The sequence below is a fragment of the Lepidochelys kempii genome, chromosome 4 (assembly GCF_965140265.1).
Source record: "Lepidochelys kempii isolate rLepKem1 chromosome 4, rLepKem1.hap2, whole genome shotgun sequence".
Classification (NCBI taxonomy): domain Eukaryota; kingdom Metazoa; phylum Chordata; order Testudines; family Cheloniidae; genus Lepidochelys; species Lepidochelys kempii.
Genome location: NC_133259.1, coordinates 122,042,708 through 122,068,579, shown reverse-complemented (window position 1 = coordinate 122,068,579; position 25,872 = coordinate 122,042,708). Strand labels below are relative to the sequence as shown.

Below are 25,872 nucleotides of genomic sequence, written 5' to 3'. Positions count from 1 at the left end.
TCTCCATTCAAGCTCTCCAAATGCTACTGAAACTCCAATGCTTGTCTTATGAAATTGAACATTCAAAAATATTCCAATTCAACTTGTTACAATAAGTGAATCAATTTTAATCTTGTTTTGCATTTGTACTTTATTTTCCTAAAATAGATTGATCCTAACTAATTGGTAATCATTAAAACATATTTGCAACTACATATAGCCTTCACGCTAAATTTGGTGCCCCCCCCTTTTTTTTTTTCTAACTATGCACTATTTCTATATATAAACATTTATTTCAGCAATTATACAGCTTAACTCTACCTTTATACAAATTATTGTTTACATTTTTTTTGTTATGTTAGAAAATGATGAATGATGCTTTTCTTATTTACTAGACAAATTTTTTTTTTCCACTAGTGATTTGTGTCCATCATTATTTGGATGGAAATTCAAATTCAACTAAAAACAGCAACTTAATATTTTATTAAATAATATTGCTTTAAATATGCTGGTTATATAAGAAAAAGTTCATCCAACTTTATCAAAACCTGTTTTGCATTTAAAATTAACTGATTTATTAAAGGTTTCAGAGTAGCAGCCGTGTTAGTCTGTATTCGCAAAAAGAAAAGGAGTACTTGTGGCACCTTAGAGACTAACAAATTTATTTGAGCATAAGCTTTCGTGAGCTACAGCTCACTTCATCGGATGCATTCAGTGGAAAATACAGTGAGGAGATTATATACACACAGAACATGAAAAAATGGGTGTTACCATACACACTGTAAGGAGAGTGATCACTTAAGATGAGCTATTACCAGCAGGAAAGCGGGGTGTGGGGGGGAAGAAAACCTTTTGTAGTGATAATCAAGGTGGGCCATTTCCAGCAGTTAACAAGAACATCTGAGGAAGGGGGGGGAATAAACATGGGGAAATAGTTTTACTTTGTGTAATGACTCATCCACTCCCAGTCTCTATTCAAGCCTGAGTTAATAGTATCCAGTTTGCAAATTAATTCCAATTCAGCAGTCTCTTGTTGGAGTCTGGTTTTGAAGTCTTTTTGTTGTAATATTGCGACTTTTAGGTCAGAGATCGAGTGACCAGAGAGATTGAAGTGTTCTCCGACTGGTTTATGAATATCATAATTCTTGATGTCTGATTTGTGTCCATTTATTCTTTTACGTAGAGACTGTCCAGTTTGCCCAATGTACATGGTAGAGGGGCATTGCTGGCACATGATGGCATATATCACATTGGTAGATGTGCAGGTGAACGAGCCAATGACAGTGCGGCTGACGTGATTAGGACCTATGATGGTGTCCCCTGAATAGATATGTGGACACAGTTGGTAATGGGCTTTGTTGCAAGGACAGGTTCCTGGGTTAGTGGTTCTGTTGTGTGGTTCCTGGTGAGTATTTGCTTCAGGTTGGGGGGCTGTCTGTAGAATTATCTTAATTTAGTGAAGTGAACGGATTGTTCCTGTTCACCATGTCCATCAAGATTTTCGAGCTAGTAGACTCATCCTCTCATACGTAGTTTTATTCATAGATTGGGGAAAAAAACCAAGCTTTCCTGTTTTTTCAACTCTCAATCAGTTTTGTAATTCTGAATGAAATCATCATTGAACTGAACTAGTTGAGTAAACTGAAATGAAGAATATATTTTCTCTGCACCTGTGGAAGAGGCTACTGCCATCAAAAGCTGGGTTAGCTTCAAACTGTGGCTCCAGGTGCTTGCTTAGCCAGTGACTGCCACCAGTTCAGTTGTTTGATGATCTTTAAAACTTGGCAGGAAATATGTATGGCTCAATATTTTTATTTAATTTAAATTATTTGAATAGGGTATAATCAAGTTTAGGCCTTATCAGAGGTTGTCAATTTCAAATAGGTTTATTTTTAAAGAATAAATGTATATTTAATTTACATTTTTAAAAATCCTTATTAATTAAGGCATGTATTTGTATTCCCACTTGTTTAAATTGTCCACATAACATGGACCAGGGACATAGCCAGGGACATAGCCAGGGACATAGCCTGCATCATGAATAAGTGTTCTTCTGCTATCAGATGAACTGTTCTGAACTTCTACTTGGGATGTACTAGGAACTCTGAAATAGCTTTCAGTATAGATTAAGTTAAAGCAACCCAGAAGCCTACAAAGTGCTGGAGCACAGTGGCCAAGAGGAATGAGAAATGTAGCTTTCCCTTGAAGTACAGCCAGCCAAGCTTTTCAGATAGCTAATTTAAAAAACGCTGAATTTCTTCTCCAGGATAATCATTACACTCAGTTTCTTAAAATACTACAGAACTTTAATAAATGTTTATATTACAGTGGCATCGAGAGGACCCATACCCCATTAGGCTACAATAATGGACCCCATTAGGCTATGTGTACCCAAACAGATTATAGAGACAGGTCCTGCCCTAGATGGTTTATATACTCTAGACCAGTGGTTCTCAAAGCCAGTCCGCCGCTTGTTTAGAGAAAGCCCCTGGTGGGCTGGACCGGTTTGTTTACCTGCCGCTTCCGCAGGTTCAGCCGATCGCGGCTCCTGCTGGCTGTGGTTCACCTCTCCAGGCCAATGGGGACTGCGGGAAACAGCGCGGGCCAACAGACTTGCTGGCCTCCCTTCCCGCAGCCCGCATTGGCCTGGAGCGGCGAACCACGGCCAGTGGGAGCCGCGATCAGCCGAACCTGCTGACACAGCAGGTAAACAAACTGGTCCAGCCCGTCAGGGGCTTTCCCTGAACAAGTGGCGGACCGGCTTCGAGAACCACTGCTCTAGGCTTCATCTAAACTGTGAGCTATGGGCATGATTCCCAGCTTACATACACATACTTGTGCTAGCTTGATGAGAGCTAGTCAGAGTATAAATAATAGTGTAGCCACAGTAGCACAGGGCGCAGAAGCATGGCTTAGCCATGCTATGTACCCACAGAGTTCAGGCAGGTTTGTACTCGGCATGGCTATACTGTGCTGCCGCTGTCCATGTTACCACAGCTACACTATTTATACTCACAGTAGCTCAATAAGAGCAACCACGAATGTGCATGTGAGCTGGAAACCACACCCCTAGCTCGCAATGTAGCCCAAGAATGAGAAATGTACACAGAGTGGAGGACAGGGAGCCCACCAAATAGATACTGTGCAATTGTTTAATATATAAGTATATATGTTTTGAAATTACATTAACACTGACTTTCTTCAACTGCCCCAAGACACCTGGCCCAACTATCCCTTATCTTAAGTATTAAAGAAATTAGCTAACATGTAAGACAGTGTGCCAGAGGGAGTAGCCAATCTGATCAGTTTGGGGAAGCTATTCCAATCTGTGATGGTTCTCAGGGTGCCCAGGACTGTGACATTGTAATCCCCTAGCCTCCAGCAAGAGGGAGACATGCTTGCACTTAACTGAGCGTCAGCTCCCTGTCGCCAACAGCCTGTCAGCCACTCTCACAATCTCCTCTGGGCTACAGCAGCCCTTACTTTGCCTTGCAGATTAACAATAGTGTATCCCAGTGCCTGAGCCCCTTTGAAACATTCCCCGTAGCATCCAGCCCTTTATCCACTGAACACACTCACAGAAATACTAAGTCTGTTGTACCCAAGAGTGTAAACATATCAACTTGAATGATTTAGCTCAGGATCAGCACCCTGCATAATATCTCAGTACGTAGATATATTTACAGTGAAAAACAACAATATGTTTGTTTTCAAAGATTCAAAGAGATAGTGAGTAAGGCCAATGGAAACCAAGAGGGCTATATATAAAAAATTCACACTTTCTACAAACTAAACTTTACTGGCTAACTGTCTGTCTAAAGAAGTTTCTCTTACCCCTAATGTCCTTTGCAGCATTTCCCATTTTGTGATCCTATTTTCATCAATGTGATCGCACTGCAAAATTTCTTCCTACGTGCAGGATAAAGAGGTCTTTTCCCCTTCTACTTATATCCCCAAAGTTCATTGTACTCCAAGTCAGCATAATCCCCTTGACTTGTTTTCCTATGTGCTACTGCCCTGTTGATTTCACATCCCCTCGTTGACTTCGTATGTAGATGTGCAACCACTGTGTTGGCTTACAATGCTTAACTTGCATGCTGATAGAAAGTCAGGTGAATAAACATCTTTAATTTGACAGAAAACCTTTTTGTCAACTCTGCCTTGATACTAACTCTAAGAACATATTTTTAGTATACATACATAACTCCTACATAGTATCTGTATATATGATATACATGATATAAATGATATTAATAACAAGGTGACCCTGTCTCATTTAAGACCTCACATGACATTCTTTGATGAAACAATGTACATACCAGGATCAGGATACTCTTGTATTCCCCTTGCCAGTTGGCACTGAAGGATTTATGGGTCACACAAGCATAAAGGGGTGGTGTGAAAGAAAGTGAGGAAAGAGACATGCGGTCAAGGTAGGCAGCATTGGTGGAACGGGAAGGGTGAGGCAGCAATGCAACAAAAAGAAGTGTAAATAAGTAGGTATATGCAGCATTTTGAGGGGACTTGAAAGTCAGGACAAGAAGCATGAACTTAATGTGATGAAAGAGGAGCTAGTGAAGAGATTTCAAACAGGGAAGAGGGAGGGAATGTGATCAGAGTAAAGGGAAAGGACAATAAACTTAGCAGCTATATTTTGTATGATCAGAAGGGGACGAAGAGGGTGTTAGTGAGGTCTGAAAGAGACTGAAAGGAGGAGGGTTGCCAGAGAGTCATGCAGTTTAAGGCCAGAAGGGGACAAGCAGTTCATCCAATCTGACCTCCTGCATATCACAGGCCTCCAACACTACACAGCATCTGCACATAAACCAACAATCAAAATTAGACCAAAGTATTACAGCCCCCAGGAAATTAAACTATTATATGCTATAGGCAAAGAATCGGAGGGACCAATGTGCACCAGTGCCTGAGGTCCCTACACTGGAAGCTAATTCTTGAAGTGAGATATACCCAGATAATCCCAGCAACTGGCCCACACTTCATGCTTCAAAGAAAGGCAAAAAACTCAAAGCCCAAGGTTGCTGCAGATCTAACCCGGGGTGAGGGAGGGAGAATTCCTTCTCAACCCCCACATATGGCCATCAGAAAGTGAGGAAAGAAAACATATGGCCAAAGTTGGCATCAGTGGTGGAACAGAAATCATAGCCAAGATGACAACTTATAATTTGTGAAGAAAGAGAAGGGTGAATTTTAGAAATATTATGAAAAAGAGGCAAGATTAGGAAACAGTCTGGATTTGTGAGATCAGGATGAATTGAAGATTACAACACTGATTGACGGGAAGGTAACTGGAATGATGGTGCTAGTTTCAAAAGTAACAGAAAAAGGATAATGGAGAAGGTTTCAGAAGAAAAACAATGAGTTTAGTTTTGATCATTTTAAGTTTCAGTTAATGGTGGAACACCAAAGGGAGATGTGAGAGAGACAGGCTGAGATAAGGTACTGGACAGAGGTAGACTGGTCAAGAGTGGATAGATTTGCAAATCCTTAGCATAAAGATACTAGCTGAAGCTATCTGTGCATTGATGCAGCAACACAAACAAGGGATACAAAGGGGAAGGAGCTTAGAATCCAGAATTGGAGCCCTGTGAGAGTCCTGCAGAGTGTGAGAGAAGGGAGGAGGAGGAGGGGTTCAAGATCAAAGAGTCAGGAAGAGATGCAGAACAAACAGTCAGAAAAGCCAAAGGAGGACCAAGTTTGAAAATAATTTTTACAATGAATGTGTTTTTGTGTTTTAAGAACTGGTTTTCAGTTTATTTCTTATGAAGTGTAGGGAACCTCTAGAATGGGCAATACTTCTAATGTCAGAATGATTTTTTTAAGAGCACCAATTGGTAAGTTGGTTGCAAACCATATGCATTCAATTCAGAATTTTTCTGTGTTTGTGTGTGTAAAAAAAGTCAGATTTCTTTAAATCACAATACTGACTGTAATACAAGTTCTTTGAACAATCTTTCTTAAGAGTCCCTGATCACAAATGTGTTACAATCCTGATGCATAAGGTGACTCCAAGACACCATAGCCCCATGTATCCCACTGAAAAAGAATTTGCAGACCTTTGCTTCGGAATCTAAACTCTTCTTTTTAAAAGTTGGTTTCTTGCGCTTAGGACTGAAAAAAAATTGACAAATGTCAACTGAGTGTAAACCAATGAAGTTTTGTCTCCCTGAGCCTGAAATAATAACTCAGAGGTGAAAACGGTCCCATCCTTCTCAATAGGAGTATTAAGTCTAAATGCTACAGGTCATTTAAAGAGTTACAAATCACCTATCAGGACTTCTGAAAGGCCAAAACTTCTGAAATCCTCCTGCCCAAACAACAACTTCTCTGATGCAGTTACAGATTTTCAAATCAAAAATCTTTGGGCCAACCAAAAACAACTTAATATGTAGTGACAGCATAAAATAAGTTGAAAATCAAAACAATCCAGGGGGGCTCCTTTTTGTATTTCTTTCATCTGGGTGGGGGTGGGAGATAGATGAAGTCATTTTCATTTTAATCTGTTTTGTTTTCAGTGTTGGGATGTTTGGTTGCAAACACTGAAGGGGAATGTTTGTATAAAACAAGCTGTTCCCATGGAAATATTACAAAATCATAGGAACATGTATATTGGTTTGTGCTTCTTTAAAACTTTATTTTACAAAACCTAAATTTTAAGCCAAATTTGAGTTGACCATGTTCTTTTAAAATTATAAAATAAAATTATTCAGATAATTCATCAACTATGTTTAAGAGAGACAATGCCCAGCTTCATTAAGTTAAGACCTATTAAGTCTGCTTTGCAACTTTAAGCAGGTATCTGAGGACTGACCTCAGCACAGAGTTGGTGTAGTGAGTCCTATGCCACACATATTCCTGGCTCCAGCAGAGGTATAGCTAGGAGTTTCTACGTAATCTTCCTGATCTCTAGCAACCATAAAAGTCCCTCAGAGTCAGACGCACCTGGGAAAAGGGGGAAGCCTGCCAGCCCCATGATTGGGTAGCAACAAACAACACTGAATGCCTCCTTTGTCCCACTTCCAGAGTTGTGATGAGCACAGCTTCGGCAGTCCCATGAAATCATAGCTAATGCATTTTTAGTAATCTAGGAACAGTAAGTACACAGGATAAAAAAAATGTCACTTTTACACAGTTAGAGGAGCAGACCAAATTTCAGGCCAAGAAAAGAGTAAACACAGACATACTTGATCTTAAATTCACAATCTCATATCAAAGCCTTAGGTATCAATCTTTACATCACACTGTATTTATTTGGAATTTACCTTAACCCTGCAAGTAGAGTTTTAGCTACTGTCCTAAATATGCCCTAAATATGCTCTGTTGTGGAACAGTATAAATCAAATTAACTTCCTGAACCAATGTGTCTTTCAGCTTACATTTCCAAATTCTAATTACCTTTTTACAATTTTTACAACTTTTTACAATTGACAGGGCAATCAGTCTTCTCATTCATATTTTCATTTACTCCAAGTAAACACTCATGACACCAAAATAACTTCAGTTTTAAATTAACTGTGTTAGCTTCGCAACATATTTTCAGATCCATTATATAATCTAAACCTTGTAAATTAGTTGTGTATTTATCATTCCTACATGCTATTTGAACACTCAAAAGTATGTATTATGAAAATATCACATGTCAAAACAATATATTCCTCTGATGTTATCTCTTAGATAAGCTCTAGTTTTATTCCCTTACATAAATACATGGTTCATTAGTATTTGTTTGTATTTAGCTTATCCAGCAGCATTTTGTAACTGCCATTCAACAAAACTTTATCTGCCTTGGACATTTTGTCAAATATATGCCATGTGTCATTTTAAATTTCTAACCGTGCACTTTAAATTATTAGGCTTCAAAAACCTGTATGGAGATTTATAAACCCTGTGTGAAGAATTCACTTGAGCGATTTGAAAATACTCAGAGGGAGATGAAACAACAACATCTGTACAAGTAGGACAATCTGCTGGAAAACAGGCAGCAAGCCAAAGACCCTGTGAAGGTCTGGGCAAGCAAAGAGACAAAATCCTGAAAAGCTGTAAACAGTAAAGGTGGAAGTGCTTTTTACATTAAATCAAAGAAATTTTAAAAGAATAAGATAAGATGATAAGATAAGACACTCTTTGAAGCTTATTAAAAACCACACTCACAAATCAACACATGGAATGTTTTCTCTAGTCCATAGGCATGTATTCTCATTTATTATTGTACTGATTAACAATTTGATTACTTGTAACCAAAGAATCACAGAAATTAGAAGTGAAAAGAAAAGGAGTACTTGTGGCACCTTAGAAACTAACCAATTTATTTGAGCATGAGCTTTCGTGAGCTACAGCTCACTTCAGCACCCAAAAATGTGTGAGATGCTTCACTGACATGCAAAAATATACACAACCTGTTCTGAGGAACATAACAAGAACATAAGAAAATAAGAAAGGCCATACTGGGTCAGACCAATGGTCCTTCTAGCCCAGTATGCTGTCTTCCAAAAGTGGCCAATGCCAGATGCTTCAAAGGAAATAAACAGAACAGGGCCATCATCAAGTGATCCATCCTCTGTCATCCAGTCCCAGCATCTGGCAGTCAGAGGCTTAAGGGACACCTAGAGCATGGGGTTGCATCCCTGACCATCTTGGTTAATAGCTATTGATGACCTATCCTCCATCAACTTGTGTAACTTTTTTTTAATACAGTTGTTGTTTTGGCCTTCACAACATTCCCTGCCAATGAATTCCACAGGTTGACTGTGCATTGTGTAAAGAAGTACTTCCTTTTGTTTGTTTTAAACCTGCTGCCTATTAATTTCATTGGGTGACCGCTGGTTCTTGAGTTATATGAAGGAAGTTTACAGGAGTTGCAACAAGTGGAATCAACAAACAATGAGAGGGATAGTAGGAAAAGGGGACTACCAAGCAACAAGTGTACGGTCATATGGTTCCTTGGTTTGTTATATTAGTGTCTTGATGGTTCCTAGAGGTTGTATTTATAAATCTTTTTGGACTGGGAAACCTGAATGGAACTGATACGATATGAATAAAGATGGGAAAAGAGAGCAGAGGCAGGAGAGAATGGAAACAGGAAGAAACAGGGAATGTAGTGGCATGGGGGAAAGGGTGGGAGGGAAGGGTAACAGGATCAGGAAGAGGAACCTAGTAGCCTTTGTAACGCTTATTGAACACAGAAACAAGAACTGTATTAGCTAAAGAGATGGGCCTGGTTTTATTACTTGGGAAATTAAGAAAAACCAGGTGCTTCAGGAAGTGAATTGGAGGGAAGCATCATCACTAAGACTACATTTTAGTCATGGTATTTGTAGTAAAAGTTATGGATACGTCATGGGCAGTACACAAAAATTCATGGACCGTGACTAATCCATGACTTTTACTATATACCCCTGAATAAAACTTGTGGGGGCAGTTCGGGGGGGCAGCCCTGGGGGCCCTACGGGTGCTTGGGGGGGGAGACAGCCCAGGGGGAGCCGCTCGGGGGTGAGGGAGTTGGCGGAGGAGGTTCCCTACCCGGTTCCTGGGAAGCAGCAACCTCCAGCTCCCAGCTCCACATGCTGCGTCCACTCCACCCCAAGTCCCGGTTCTGCAGCTCCCATTGGCTGGGAACTACAGCCAATGGGAGCTGCGGGGGCAGTGCCTGCAGGCAGAGGCAGCACATGGAGCTAGGAGCTGAGGGAGGGGAGTTCCTGTCACCCTTCTGGGGAGTCCCCCCAGTAAGCACTGCCCTGCACTCCAATCCCCAGCCCTGAGCCCCCCCGACACCCAAACTCCTGCTGCTGGGGGGCAGTGACTTCCATGACCTCCGTGACAAACACAGAGCCTTAATTATCACTACCAAGACTAGACAGAACTCAATTATTCCCCTCAACAAAAAGTACAATCTATACAAAAAGACTAGCTGGCTTTGAACGAAGTAAAGCGGTTTTTAATACTGTTGCCTAAGAAAGGTCCTCTAAACCAAATCCCTTGAATTAACTATAACTTCAAAAAAATATTCTGTTTCTAAGAGTGAGAAGTCCCACATCTTTCTCTACTTGAGCAGACCAAAACAGCAGTATTTAGATGCCATGCTCTTTTGGCCATGTTTTCCTTTTCCTGCTTTATGATTTATAATGCTGCCAAAATATTCAAAGCTAAAAATCAAGAGAAAACAGAAAGCAACATATACAACCTTCACTCACTGAAAAAAGCCTGGTATGGAAATATTCTGTCAGGCTCTCATTTAAAGATCAAAGAGGACTGAAACAAGTTGATGCAATTGATGGAGACCACTCAGAAGTTTCAACTGTTCCAAAATGCATAGGCATGCACTGGCAGTGTTACCTAAAGGAATCTCATTTAACCAGTTCTCCAATGAATCCACTGGCTTCTTATTTGTGTCCTGGTGCAATTCAAGGAATTGAAATTAATTTATGAAGTCCAATAGCATCTCGAACCCTCACTCTTAGAGGCTAACCAATTTATTTGAGCCTGAGCTTTCGTGAGCTACAGCTCACTTCATCGGATGCATGCCGTGGAAACTGCAGCAGACTTTATATATACACAGAGAATATGAAAAAATACCTCCTCCCACCCCACTGTCCAGCTGGTAATAGCTTATCTAAAGTGATCAGGTGGGCCATTTCCAGCACAAATCCAGGTTCTCTCACCCTCCACCCCCCCACACACAAATTCACTCTCCTGCTGGTGATAGCCCATCCAAAGTGACAACTCTTTACACAATGTGCATGATAATAAAGTTGGGCCATTTCCTGCACAAATCCAGGTTCTCTCACCCCCCTCCCAAAAACCACACACACAAACTCACTCGCAGGATAGTGAGTTTGTGTGTGTGGTTTTTGGGAGGGGGGTGAGGGGGTGAGAGAACCTGGATTTGTGCAGGAAATGGCCCAACTTTATTATCATGCACATTGTGTAAAGAGTTGTCACTTTGGATGGGCTATCACCAGCAGGAGAGTGAATTTGTGTGGGGGGGTGGAGGGTGAGAAAACCTGGATTTGTGCTGGAAATGGCCCACCTGATGATCACTTTAGATAAGCTATTACCAGCTGGACAGTGGGGTGGGAGGAGGTATTTTTTCATATTCTCTGTGTATATATAAAGTCTGCTGCAGTTTCCACGGCATGCATCCGATGAAGTGAGCTCTAGCTCACGAAAGCTCATGCTCAAATAAATTGGTTAGTCTCTAAGGTGCCACAAGTACTCCTTTTCTTTTTGCGAATACAGACTAACACGGCTGCTACTCTGAAACCTGTCTTAGAGGCTGCTTCTCTTCACATATAGTGCTGCAGCAGTGAGGTCAGCTGAGGTGTTGAAGCTAAGTCCTTAGATATAAATTAATGGTGGCAGGGCATACTCACTGGAGGAAATTACTCTCTAATTTGCTTTCCCTGTAGGTCTAAAACAACTTGAGTGTGATCTTTGGAAAACACTACAAGGACCCTCAATTTTCTTGAGTTTTTGCCTGGGTAGTATTGGAGTGGGTTCTGCATAATTGTGACCATGTCCTTTCTCTTCAATTTTGGCCATGAAAAATAGTTCATTATTAAACACTACAGGCTCCCTGATCTTTGTACTTGAGTAAATTCCATGAATAAAAAGTAAAAGCATTCATTGCAGCTAGCTTTCACTTCAAAGGTAAAACGAAACAAAAAATCCTCAACCCTTAGCAAATCTGATTGGTGGCCTGAGACAATACATACCTTACTAAAGAATTCTCTCCCCATCCTGTGTTCCATTTCTCTTTTCCCCACAGGTCTTTGCCATCTCATCTTTCTACCACATTATGTGTGTTCTCCCACCATCTTTAGCATTGATTCCAGCATAATTTTTTCTTGCTGCTCCACTCCACCATGAAAACCAGCTGCAGAGTAAGAATTACCAAAACCCTTCTGAAGAGCTGAATACTGATACTTGAGGTAGCAGGATTCCAATCAATTTCACAGACAGTGTTGGCAATGAACACAGTGCAGAGGAGCAAGTGAGAAATCCAGAATGAATATGGAGGGCAGTACTAGAGAAAGTGTGGGAGGAGGAAGAGAATACACAGGAAATTGGAGAGTGATACAGTAAACTAGAAGGAAGAGGGATGTGCATGAATTGGAATGTTGGTACATGTAAGAAAACTTGAGAGACAAGAAATACACACTTTAAAGGCTTTTTGGAAAGTGTTATCTGCAGTCTCAGAGAACAATTTGGGAACCAGCACGAAGCACAATACCAAATGTGCCTGAAGGTGAAACTGTCTTCCCCTGCTACTTCACATACAGAATCAGTGCTAGAGCTGGTTGAAAGTTTTCCAACAAAACAGTTTTCTGTTTCCTGTTTTCTGTTTTCTGATTCAGTAAATGCTGAATCAACAGAACTGACACATTTCACAGGAACATGTCAATTCTGTCAAAACTAGCCTGCCTGGTTTCCTGACATCCTGCTTGGCGGAAGGGTTGCCAGCTCTCCAGGTTTGGCCTGAAGTCTCCCAGAATCGGCATCTATCTCCCAGTGACTACTGAAAGCAATCCAGGAGATTTTAATAGGATACTTTAAGAAAATGACATTATGTCGTGTTGGGAGGGCGGGGGGAATCTCCCGGAATAGCTTCAGTCAGAGTTGGCAAACCAACTTGGTGGGCTCTTTAGCTTCCAGTGGCCTACTACCCAGCTAGCTGGCTCCCTGGAATACCCAGCTTTCTCTGACCTACCTGATTGTCCAGCTGGCTTACTGGCCAGGGAACCAGCCAAGGAGCAGAAAAATTTACAATTGTTACTTGTTGTTCCAATTCACAATAAAAATATCTGGAAATGCAAAATTTTCCACAAATGGAAATTCTGGCTGCAGCACAGTTCTATGCAATGCCTAATCCCAAACATATCACATAACCTTTATAAAATGGTTATACTGCTTTGTTAGAAGTTACTTCTTTTTCCCCAAGACACAAAATAATGTATTCTTGAAATACTATAGTAAAAATATAGACGTTTGTATCCTTCCACATATTTAGCACATATTGACACAATTAATTTTCCCCAGTGATCTTCATGCACCTGCACTAAATTATTTTGCAGGTCTATTGTCATCGGAACTACACGTTGTACCACGGACATTGACAAACATCTTGAATCACAACAGAAGTATCCAATCATATTCAAACAGAAAATAGAAAATAATGTCCTTGTAAAGACTTCACAGGAAAAAACTACAACACATACCCAGTGACTTGTTCTTACACTGAAAATGAAGGCATCCTTTTCTTTGACAAAAATAGAGCACATTAGTACCATTTATAAACGATCACAATCAAAATTATACTTTAAAAATAATATTTGCAGGATATAATTATGTTTGTTTTCCTACAACTAAAATAAATAGTTAAATATTCAAAAACACCTTGGAAATATATTGCATGGCTAATAAGTTATTTTATATATTCAAGCTTCAGCCCAAAGCAATTTGAAATAGCTGAGATATTAAATTCCTCCACACAAAGATTTATGACAGAAATATCACCTCATCCATAACTCCGGACATGCTGCTAGCAGTGCCATTTAAAAAATAAGTTATTATGGACCATTGCTCCAGTGGCACTGGCAGTTATTGGCATACAAGGTTCCAGTGATTGATGGCAAAGAAGTGCACAAGAAAAAAAATTGGAAAGTCCATTGAGAGGAGGTTTGAGGAGCTTCTTGACAACCAACCCTGTAAAAATGTAGCTTTTGCATTTTGGGGTAACCGAGATACTCAAAATAAGCAGTGTTAACGGTACTTCTTGATTCAACAGTCTGTCTCCTCCTTCCTCCCCTGCTCCCCAGTGTGCGCACATGCACAGACTTCCTATGTCCAGCTAACCATCATTTCCCTGCCCAGCTAGTCACAAGCCAGAAATACCAGTAGTAGGGAAGATGGGACTTTGGGGGCCAAGCAGTATTCACAGCCACAGGCCAACTCTTTGGTTACCCTTGTTGAACTTCTATACTTTTGTTGCCATAGTGATCACCATTTAACTGATACCCAGCAGCAATCTCTCTCCCAGACCAAGCCAGTTCTCTGCTTCAGTTTGTTGGACTTTCCCCATTAACTCATTACCTTGTTAGTCTGCTGGCGGAGTATCTGTACTATTGTTTTATTGCCTTGTTTTACCAAATGACTCCTCCTTCATCTTCCATCCATCATTCATTATCTCCAGCTCCTTTGTGACAATCCTTCCTTTTCTGCTCCTACCAACTCTTTTCCCTCCTCTCTCCCACACATTCCCACAAATCTCTTACTTCCACATTCTCCTCTGGAAGTATCTTCCCCAACCTTAACCTTGACTCATCCTTTCATCCTGATGTTTTCTGTACCACTCCCTCACAAATCTGCCCAGTGTCCCTATCCCCATCTGCCTCACGTCACACCTTGTTCCCTCACCTCTGTGTAAGGTCTTGCTCTCATTCTGTCCCTTCAAGTTCATGCATGCTTCGATCTCCCTCATCCCAACCCCTTTCCCTGCCTGCTTTACCCCAGCTACCTCCTCAAACACCCCATTTCACCAATAAATACTAATGTTCCACCTACCCACTACCTGCCGAGATCTAGAGCCAATTTTATATAAATGCCTCTTTCCTCTACTAATGATGCCTAACATGAGTCACTCTTTTAAAACATCTAGCTCTTCACATAATCCACATCCTTTTAAGTGGTGAACAAACCTGATCAAAGAGATTTATCCAAGTTTGAGTCTAACTATACAGGTTCTCAGTTTCCAACAGCAAATTGGAACTTTGCCAGTTGGGGGTGGTGGGGAGAGAAGCTCTCCAAGCACAAATGAAAATTCTAACTATCTATAGATCTTCTGAAACTAAATAGGTCCATACTTTGCATCACCCAAGGCTATTGATTTTTAAAGCATTAAAAAAAGGTAAAAGACTAAGTTGACAATGACATATTAATGTTATAGAAACTATGAAAATTCTGAAAAAAAGCCTTAATATTTTCAACCTATGGTTATACTTCTGCATCTTTTGATTAAACAGAATATAAACAAAAAATACACACACAGAGAAACTAATTTCTTAAACAACTTCATCATCATAGTGTCAGGTTCAATAGAAAAAATATCAAAGGCCAAGAAATCTGCTTTATTAGAAAGAAGGAACAGAATCCATTTCTAAACCAGCCACCCCTTCTAAAACAGCCAGAAAACAAATACTCTGCTAGTCTACTAATAATGATCTTACAAATAGCAAGTTCTATCTAGCTGGGTCCAAAACACTTTTCAATCTTTATGTTTGAATGAGCTTCTGTATGCACATGTGTATGCACCACTGTCCGACTCGGTGTCTCCTTTAGCTCAGACACTATTTGCTTGTGTTTTGGTGCATGAAGAGGAGAGTTCTCACTAGGGTGACCAGATGTCCCGATTTTATAGGAACAGTCCCGATATTTGGGGCTCTCTCTTACATAGGCACCTATTACCCCTCACCCCCTATCCCGGTTTTTCACACTTGCTATCTGGTCACCCTAGTTCTAACACATTGCTGCTGTGAAGTTCTGGATAGTTGTTCTGGGCAGGTTTGTATTGGTTGCTCAGTTAGATCCCAAAAAGTGACTTTCCAAGCAGACTAGTGAAAATTATACATTTTACTGAAGAAAAAAGGCTTCTGCCTCTTTAACATTCAATATTTGCTAGAAAACAAGTTGCCAGTCGTTTTCAATTACCCTTTGCAGAGGTACTATACCAAGTATTTTTTTTATCTCAAATAATGAAATCTGTTCAAGCATTCCCCAAAGGCATGCACTCTGAAAGCATACACAGTGAAATTTAAAAGTACAGTAGTATGGAAAACTGAAGCTTGTATATCATATGCTCTAATTCCACACTAGAAATCAGGGGGAAAATGTCTGACAGCTTCAAATGGCTCAGTTTTCTACTGAAAGAGATCGGTACAGTATAATCGATGTTGAAGTTTATGGGCTAAATGAAGGATTTTTCGAGAGTGCTTAAAGGGAGTTAAAAGAAAAGGAGGACTTGTGGCACCTTAGAGACTAACAAATTTATTTGAACATAAGCTTTCATGAGCTACAGCTCACTTCATCGGATGCATGCAGTGGAAAATACAGTAGGGGGATTTTATATACACAGAGAACATGAAACAATGGGTGTTACCATACATACTGTAACAAGAGTGATCAGGTAAGGTGAGCTATTACCAGCATGAGAGAAAAAAAACTTTTATAATGATAATCAAGGTGGGCCATTTCCAGCAGTTGACAAGAACGTGTGAGGAACAGAAGGGGAGTTAGCTGTCCAACTCTCATTGAAGCATCTTTCAAATAGGTATCAAAACACTTCATTGTTTGCTATAATACACACTTTTCATAAAAATATAACTAAGTATGGGGCAAACCCCTGTGATTTTTACATTTTTTGTTTTATTTTGGGGGAATTGCATATTATTTTCTCATATCCATTTTGCCTGGCTCCCTGTACCGGCCATTGCAACCTGATGCATGGCGTTGCAGCTCCACTCAGGTATGGCTCGGCTGCCCCTCCAGCATAACGACAGACGAGTGGCCACGCTACATTTGAGTGAGTGGCACTGAACCCCGTGCCTCACAACACAACATCACTCACTCAAATTTGGCCCAATCACCCCATCATCCTGACAGAGGGGAAGCTGGGTCAAACCTGAGTGGCGCTGTGACCCATGGTCCAGGTCTCAATTCCTGGAGGAGGGAGCTGGACCTAGCCCCGCAGGACAGGAGCTGACACTACAGGGTGAGTTTCATTTTCTATGTTGTTTTTCATTTTATTTCATATTTGCGAAAAATGTGGTGGTAGGTATACAACAGCTAGATATAAGGACAGCTAGCTAAAATGAGCACTTTCAGGTAGGATTTAAGACGACTGATATTACCACCAGTGAGAAGGTGTGTAGCAGTGGTTGGAAGCTCTGTAACAAACAGTTGGGCAGGAGAGAGGACAGAGTGCACTGCAGGCCACTTGCGCCAGCGTGTAGGGTATGTGTAGCTATACACCACAGTGAAAAGCAGATGCCATCCACACTGTAGTGCATGAAGTGAGCTGTAGCTCACGAAAGCTCATGCTCAAATAAATTGGTTAGTCTCTAAGGTGCCACAAGTACTCCTTTTCTTTTTGCGAATACAGACTAACACGGCTGTTACTCTGAAGCATGTCAGTGAAAGGCTCTGGCAGGGGGGATGCAGCAGGGAAAGGCATCAGTAGCTGCCCTCTACTGGGTCCTTCCACAACGGCAAAGAAAATTTCTGGTGGGGGGGGTGATGGGGAGACACAGAAGGGAAGGCATTAGGCCAAGACTCAGCCCCTATCAGAGCCTTTCCCAGCTACCAGAGTCTTTTCCTGGGGTGGGGAAAGGCTCTAGCAGTCAGTAGGCAGCAGCTCACTGCACTGCTAACAACAGAAGTATAAATGGGGAGGCACAGCTTGGGTGAGTAGATAGCTGTGTAGGGTATGTGCTTGGGTACATATCCACAACCTTCAGGCATGTCTTTACTCACCTAAGCTGTCCCTCATAGTCTATTCTGTTATTTATACCCATGCTAGGGCGGGGCTATCTGTGTATGTACTCTACACACCACAAGAATCATGCAGCATAACATACCCTCAGAGTAAGTAAAGTACAAAGGAACGGTAAGATCAGGGAGAAGAGAGACTTATTTTTTATGTTTATGGAAAGCACTGAAGTTTTCTCTTTAGAAAGCTGTCATTGGCATCCATCAGCATCAGACGCAGATAAGTGTGTAAAAAGATGCATGTTCATGTATAAGAAAATGTAACAGATTGAGATTCTAAACACTAATGAGGTGTTAAAAGGGTCTCCAACTTTATTCTCCCTTGAGGACAGTTTTAAAACTCAAGTACACTAACATTACAAACATTGAAGCAAGGAGATGTTCAAAGACATTTTCTTCTTTTAGTCTCTTTAAATGCCATGTTTACTTTAGCTAGGTCATTATAAGTTTCAGAGTAACAGCCGTGTTAGTCTGTATTCGCAAAAAGAAAAGGAGTACTTGTGGCACCTTAGAGACTAACCAATTTATTTGAGCATGAGCTTTCATGAGCTCATGCTCAAATAAATTGGTTAGACTCTAAGGTGCCACAAGTACTCCTTTTCTTTTAGGTCATTATACTTTTTTTGAATTCTGATGTCATGGTCTATAAACATCTTTCCAGCTAATGCTGAAATGAAAGCACAAAAAAAGTTTCTCAGTTTAACACGTTGTCTCTGGGAAGCTAAAGGTAGCAGATTCTCCTTCAAGGATGATTTTATGCTCAACTGCTGTAGTTCATTCTTTCTGCTTTTGAAAACCTAACGGATTATGCTTTTGAGTTGCATTAATGTGTTTTTGCTTGTAAACCTATACAGAATATTTTCACTAGGTCACATGAAATTCTGGGCCTTTATTGGGCTTTACACAGAATACAAGATGTGCTCCTGACAAAATATTTTCCTTCTTCAGAGATTTTACTCTGTTTTTGTCATGAATTTATTGTTCATATTGACCTTAAATGTTTTTAACATACACAAATAGTGTAAACTCAAGACCGTGCCTAGAGTCTAAAGATAACAATTCATCGCAGTCTAAGTTTTTACTATGGCTGAGCTCTTCAAAGCAATTTGAAATGGACATTCATGTTGAAAAATAATACAACAGACCAGACCATGGTATTTTTCATAGCTGAGCTCTGACAACAGTACTAGGGTTTTGATAATATAACAGGACATTAAATACATAAAAATGACCCCACTAAAATAACTTTCTGAAATTATATGTTAATTATGAATTTGGTGCTTATGGATGCAAAGTACGAGCAGCACTGACTGAAGCTAGACACAATGAAGATCTCTGATCTGCATCTTGAGCAGGGATTGCCAAACATGCCAGGTTATGGCACTTTTGTATTAGAACTATATTTGCCAAGGACTATGTTTAGACGGTCATATTCACCTTCCAATATAACTGAAGCCAGAGCGGAAAGGTGGGTTTAAATCCTAAAGTGAAAAGCATCTCTCTCAACATTCTAATGTGGACCTATAGCTCCAAAATGACCGACAGAACATGGAACCTCTCCCTTGCTCCTTACCCCTGCCCCACTGTTTCCTATCACAGCCTCTCCCTCAAAACTTATTCTTTCCTATCTCCCTGCATTACAACCACACTATTTTTCCACATTCCTCCCAACCCACTTACCTATTAGCCTCAGAAGCATGAGGGATTCGGGCAGCCAGGAGGATGATAATTAGGTGTCAAGGTGGCAGCAGGGGAGCATACCATGAAGAGGGGAGAGGTGCACCTCAGCCTGCTGCCCTGCACACAGTGAGGAAGAAACATTACAGGAATAGAAAGTGGAGAAGCAGATGGGGGGAGGCAAATGGGATTAGAGGACAAGTCGTGTCCCCCCCCCCCACACACCAACCCCCTCAAAAACACTTTGCCTCAATATATGGCACTCTGAATTTAAGAAGTGTGTCAAGAAAACAGTGCACTAATCATAGGTACACAAATGGGAATTTGCCCAGGAGTCAGACACTAAGGTTTGGAATACAACAACCCCTACAAATTCTGAAGCATGTGACGTTGCAAGGGATTTGGACTATCCCATATTCTGACATACTGCAGAATGTACAACAATTCAGCTGGGATACTCTGGGTCACAGAGTCATCTTTCAAGAGCAGAGTTATTTAGTCAGGCTAGGAGAAAAGTGGCTAGAGGTGAGATCACCTGGGTCTAGAGTATGCCTCTGGTAGAAAAGAGGTCACTTGATCAAAGCAGGTGACTTGGCAAGACTGCTTTCCTTACCTCTCTCCTAGCCCTTACTCCCTAGAAACATAATAAAAATGCCCGACTGTGAAGGTACATTTTTGGGGAGTGGGGAGAGAGGGGAAGGGAGGGAAGGTATTAAGTACCATGTGTCCTGGGGCAAATAACTAAAAGGAATTTGGGGAACTGCAAACTATTGCATCCCTATCAATATACTAAAGAAGAAAGGGGGTGGGGGGAGTCTTATGACACAGACAAGGGATTCACAGGCACCGGGGCAGGTGATCTCATTCCATAGTCCATTATCATTTGGATTTTTGGTATTAACTCAAGAACTGATAAAAATAAGTAATACCTATCCAGTCCTTTCTTGTGAAATATGTGCAATGTGGCCTGTTTATGGTTAGGTTGAAGTCTTTAGATCATGATTTGAGGACTTCAGTAACTCAGCCAGAAACTAGAGGTCTATTACAGGAGTGGGTGGGCGAGGTTCTGTGGCCTGCAACGCGTAGGAGGTCACACTAGATCTCAACCTATTTACCACTGTGGGCCACATATGTAGCTCTCTGTGTGTTATGTGGGCTGCGTCCACACAATATATATATACTACCTGTCTGGCCCTGAGGAAGTCACATGATCTGCAGCTGTGTGCCCGCTGGACCACAAGCAGTCCATGGGCTGAGGGTTGAGAATCACTGGGCGAGAGGATCACAATCATAGAATCATAAAACTGGAATGGACCTCAAGAGGTTATCTAGTCCAGTCCCCTGCACTCAAGGCAGGACTAAATATTGTCTAGACCATCCCTGACAGGTGTTTGTCCAACCTGCTCTTAAAAATCCCCAATGATGAAGATTCCACAACCTCCCTGGGCAATTTATTCCAGTGCTCAGCCACCCTAACAGTTAGGAAGTTTTTCCCAATGTCTTACCTAAACCGCACTTGCTGCAATTTAAACCCATTGCTTCTTGTCCTATCCTCAGGAGGTTAAGAAAAACAATTTTTCTCCCTCCTCCTTGAAACAACCTTTTATGTACTCGAAAACTGTTATGTCCCCTCTCAGTCTTCTCTTCTCCAGACTAAACAAACACAATTTTTTCAATCTTCCCTCATAGGTCATGTTTTCTAGACCTTTGATCATTTTCGTTGCTCTTCTCTGGATTTTCTCCAATTTGTCTACATCTTTCCTGAAATGTGGCGCCCAGACCTGAACACAATACTCCAGTTGAGGCCTAATCAGCGCAGAGTACAGCGGAAGAATTACTTCTTGTGTCTTGATTACAATACTCCTGCTAATACATCCCAGAATGATGTTTGCTTTTTTTGCAACAGTGTTACACTGTTGACTCATATTTAGCTTGTGATCCACTATGACCCCCAGATCCCTTTCCGTAGTACTTATTCCTAGGCAGTCATTTCCCATTTTGTATGTGTGCAACTGATTATTCCGTCCTAAGTGGAATACTTTGCATTTGTCCTTATTGAATGTCATTCTATTTACTTCACACCATTTCTCCAGTTTGTCCAGATCATTTTGAATTTTAATCCTATCCTCCAATGCACTTGCAACCCCTCCCACCTTGGTATTGTCCGCAAATATTATAAGTGTACTCTCTATGCCATTATCTAAATCATTGATGAAGATATTGAACAGAACCAGACCCAGAACTGATCCCTGCGGGACCCCACTTGTTATGCCCTTCCAACGTGACTGTGAACCACTGAGGATTACTCTCTGGGAATGATTTTCCAACCAGTTATGCACCCTCCTGATAGTAGCTCCATCTAGGTTGTATTTTCCTAGTTTGTTTATGAGAAGATCATAGGAGACAGTATCAAAAAGCTTTACTAAAGTCAAGGTATACCACATTTACCATTCCCCCCTGTCCACAAGGCTTGTTACCCTGTCAAAGAAAGCTATCAGGTTGGTTTGACAAGATTTGTTCTTGACAAATCCATGCTGACTGTTGTTACTTTTCACCTCATTATCTTCTAGGTGTTTGCAAATTGATTTCTTAATTATTTGCTCCATTATCTTTCTGGGTACAGAAGTTAAGCTGACTGGTCTGTAATTCCCTGGGTTGTCCTTATTTCCCTTTTTATAGATGGGCACTATATTTGCCCTTTTCCAGTCTTCTGGAATCTCTCCCATCTTCCATGACTTTTCAAAGATAATTGCTAATAGCTCAGATATCTCCTCAGTCAGCTCCCTTGAGTATGCTAGGATGATTTGAAGACATCTAACGTGTGTAAGTAATTTTTGACTTCTTCTTTCCCTATTTTAGACTCTGATCCTACCTCATTTTCACTGGCATTCACTATGTTAGACGTCCAATCGCCACCAACCTTCTTGGTGAAAATCGAAACAAAGACGTCATTAAGCACCTCTGCCATTTCCACATTTTCTGTTATTGTCTTGCCCCCCTCATTGAGTAATGGGCCTACTCTGTCCTTGGTCTTCCTCTTGCTTCTAATGTATTTGTAGAATGTTTTCTTGTTACCCCTTGTATCCCTAGCTAGTTTGATCTTGTTCTGTGCCTTGGCCTTTCTAATTTTGTCCCTACATACTTGTATTATTTGTTTATATTCATCCTTTGTAATTTGACTGAGCTTCCACTTTTTGTAGGACTCTTTTTTTTTTTAATTTTAGATCATTGAAGATCTCCTGGTTAAGCCAGGGTGGTCTCTTGCCATATTTCCTATCTTTCCTACGCAGTGCCCTTAATAATGTCTCTTTGAAAAGCTGCCAGCTGTCTTCAGTTGTTTTTCACCTTAGACTTGCTTCCCATGGGATTTTACCTACCAACTCCCTGAGTTTGCTAAAGTCTGCCTTCTTGAAATCCATTGTCTTTATTGTGCTGTTCTAAGGAATGGTAGGAGGGAGAATCATGAATTCTACCATTTCATGATCACTTTCACTTAATGGTACCTTCTGGCCTTAGAGTCTATGAGTCAACTATAGTATACATTCAGCAAAATTCCATTTTACAGTACTTGCCATGAGAGTACTTATGTTAAAGAACATAAAAATAATTATTTTAAAGTGTATTTCAAGTAAGCTACTCTAAAGCTCCACTACATTAATAGTCTAACTAATTACCATATCAGACAAATCAAAATTCTTAGCAAAAAGGATAATATATAAAAGTCGTATGGACTGGTGGGTTAGGTTAGGGTTAGGTGGTGTATAATTACATGGATTCCTTTTTTGAACAAGTTATTGGTATAAGCACTGTTGTCAGCATATTAAACCCAAATTATTAGTGCTGCTAACATCACAGCAAACATAATAAAAACTAACAAAACTCAAAACAAGTCAATGTAATCTTGCTAAAATAAGTAACAAATTCAGTATATGTTAAAATGAAAATGATACTGCATTCAAACCCACACAGGACATCTATGACTAAAATTAACATTTACATATCATGCACAAGTAAGCTTGTTCAGGCCGAAAAATTGTGCTTTTTATGTGAGGAAATAAAATAATTTATACATGTATAATATTTACCACTTTCTTGTTGTGCCCATAATTATTCATAGTGACATGGTGCTGGTGAAAAAACATAAAATACGTGTGATCATGGCATGTAGTTCAGTAGCTACTTCCATGGTATTCTCATAAAAGATTTATCTCCTAGCATTTAATAAAAAAAATCCTATTTTTTCCTTTTGATGCAGTAGCAAATTCAAGTTTATTAACATATTCAGAATATAAATAAGTAGTGATAAGTAATGACTAAAGCCTTTGAAAGGTATTATATATACACATTTTAACTATAGCATTTTATTCTGAGAGTTTGATACAGAATTCACATTATAATATACTTAGCACTAAACTGTGGCCCCGATAGTACACCAGTATGGGGGCATAGAAGGGTGCATGGCATGCTCTTGGGGTAGATACCTTTACCCAGATAGCAATGCAGGACGGAAAGCAGGTTCCGCAAAGCTACGTCCCCGTGTCATGCAGATGGATGGGAGAGATCCCATGAAACCTTGGCTCTGTCCTCTTCCCTCCTCACATTGGGTCAGCCAACTTAACTACACCAGCATGCCAGGGAATGTTTGCTGCACCAAGTATAGACCCAGCAGTGTGAAAAGCAAGAGGCAGATTTTGACCAAGCAGTTTAATTTCATATGGATTATATTGGTTCAAGAGCTTTGAGAAGGCAAAAAGTTTACAGTTACACATCTCACTTAGTACAATCATAACATCAGTTATGGTCCAGTGAATAGGGCACTGGGTTGAAAGTCAGAATGTCTGGCTTCTACTCCTAGCTCTGCCACTGACCCATTGTATGAACTTGGGCAAATCTATTTCACTTTTGACTGTTTTGAAATTTCTCATCCTTTGTAAAACTCTGAAATCTGTGGCTGCAAAGTATAATTATTAATCAATGTTGTCAACAAAACCCAAGCCCTAATGAATCACCGTGTTTACTAAATAAAAGCATGGCACCTGCACCAGACAAACCCAGCAAGCACAGATGCTTTGACACAGTAGCACCGAATTCCCGCATAAGCAAAAGGTACCCAGTTTCTGCACTCCCCTCTGCCACGTGCTGCCTGTCTTTCTTCTCTGGCTCCTCAGGATCCAGGGTGGTGGAACTGTATGTACTGAACACAGCTGGTGAGTCAGAGGTGCAGACTGGCAGCCTCAGAGAACAGAAGTAGTTGGCAGAACCTGATACAGAGATGCAGAGATCATTAGGAGTTCTATTGAGCAAGAGGATTTTTTTGTGTTTAAGTTTAACATTTAAAAAGAGGCTTAGGACTGTCTGTGCAAGAAGTTTGAAGTTCGTAAACTGTGGCCCTTTAGCTACAGAAACCCTGGGAAAAAAAGGAAAATGGCAAGAGTTTGTTTTATTATTAACCAAAATATTATTGAAAATTGTGTTGCCTCTTACAGACTGAATAATTTGAATTTAGTCTCCAATATCAACATAATGTGTGAAATTGACAAAGCAGTTCAAAACCTCAGGGTCTTGTTAAACTCATTCCTAAGCCTAGTTAATCAGTTGGCATCAGTGGTAAATCTCTTCTTTCCATCTAATTAATCCTTTCTTCCCAAAGTGATCATCTAGCCAAAGTGACCCATTAATTCATCACATCCAGACTGGATCAGTGTACGCAAGGCTGATGGTAGAAGCTACACATACAAAGTCCCGCTCATGCAGAATACAGTGGTTACTCCCTCAGTGGGTAACGGGCTGCAGCAATCACATCACCCCTGTGCTCCAGTCCATCCACTGACTCCCCGTCAATTTACCCTACAAGATCTTGATACTGATCTTGAAAGCCATCAAAGTGTTAGTCATTGCATTTCCATCCATGATGCACCAAAACAATTTGACAGTTTTTTTGTTCACTATTTGTACAGCACCTAGCACAATGGAGTCCTGGTTCATTATTACAGGTCTTAGGCACTACAGTAATACAAATAAATAGTAATAATTAGCTTCTCTGGAACACTCCACTTTACAAGCCAGCGAACGAAGCATTTGAGATTCAGAGATAAATCATTCTTTTTTGAGAAGGATTCAGCTCTGGAACAGGATTCCTAGCTAGTTCAGACTCTGGATTGATCTACTATCTTCTGGGCATATTATATTATAAGACCCTCTTGTTTGACGAAACTTTCTCACCATCATCAAATTAAAAAGGGGGGACAGTAAGTAGGGAAGTAAATAACATGTAAAAACAGTAACCATGTAATTGATTATAATTCTATCGGTTACACAAACGTTTACCCAGGGAACTAAGGGTGTGTGGGGTGCCGTTTTATGCAGGGCTCCACTGCTGTCCATGTGCACGGAGATCCCCACTTCTGTCCCTGTGCCTAGGGATCCCCACTGCTGCACTGTGCCTGGAGCTCTGCTGCCACCCGGCATCCCGGTGCGCCTGGGATCCTGGCTGCCGGGACCGGCAGCCAGAATGGACCCAAGGTGCAGAGCCAACAGTCCGGAGGGACCCCGGGTACAGAGCCAACAGCCTGGAGGGACCCCAGGCATACCAGGATGCCAGGCAGCAGCAGGGCGTCAGCTGGGACCCAGGACACGGAGGCCAGCAGCCGAGATGGACCC

At 40.8% G+C, this 25,872-nt stretch overlaps 1 protein-coding gene across 2 annotated transcripts in view; it reads right to left on the bottom strand.

The window, feature by feature from the left end:
• Positions 1-25,872, bottom strand: part of ZFYVE28 (zinc finger FYVE-type containing 28) — a 309,168-nt gene that overhangs the window by 214,337 nt on the left and 68,959 nt on the right. Inside the window, exon 1 of one of the 2 annotated variants that reach the window (XM_073342722.1) lies at positions 19,216-19,352. The exons of the other annotated variant lie outside the window; for it this stretch is intronic. The gene's annotated coding sequence lies outside the window, so the exon portion shown is untranslated. Of the gene's footprint in view, positions 1-19,215; positions 19,353-25,872 lie in introns of those variants that run through there. 2 annotated transcript variants of the gene reach the window in all.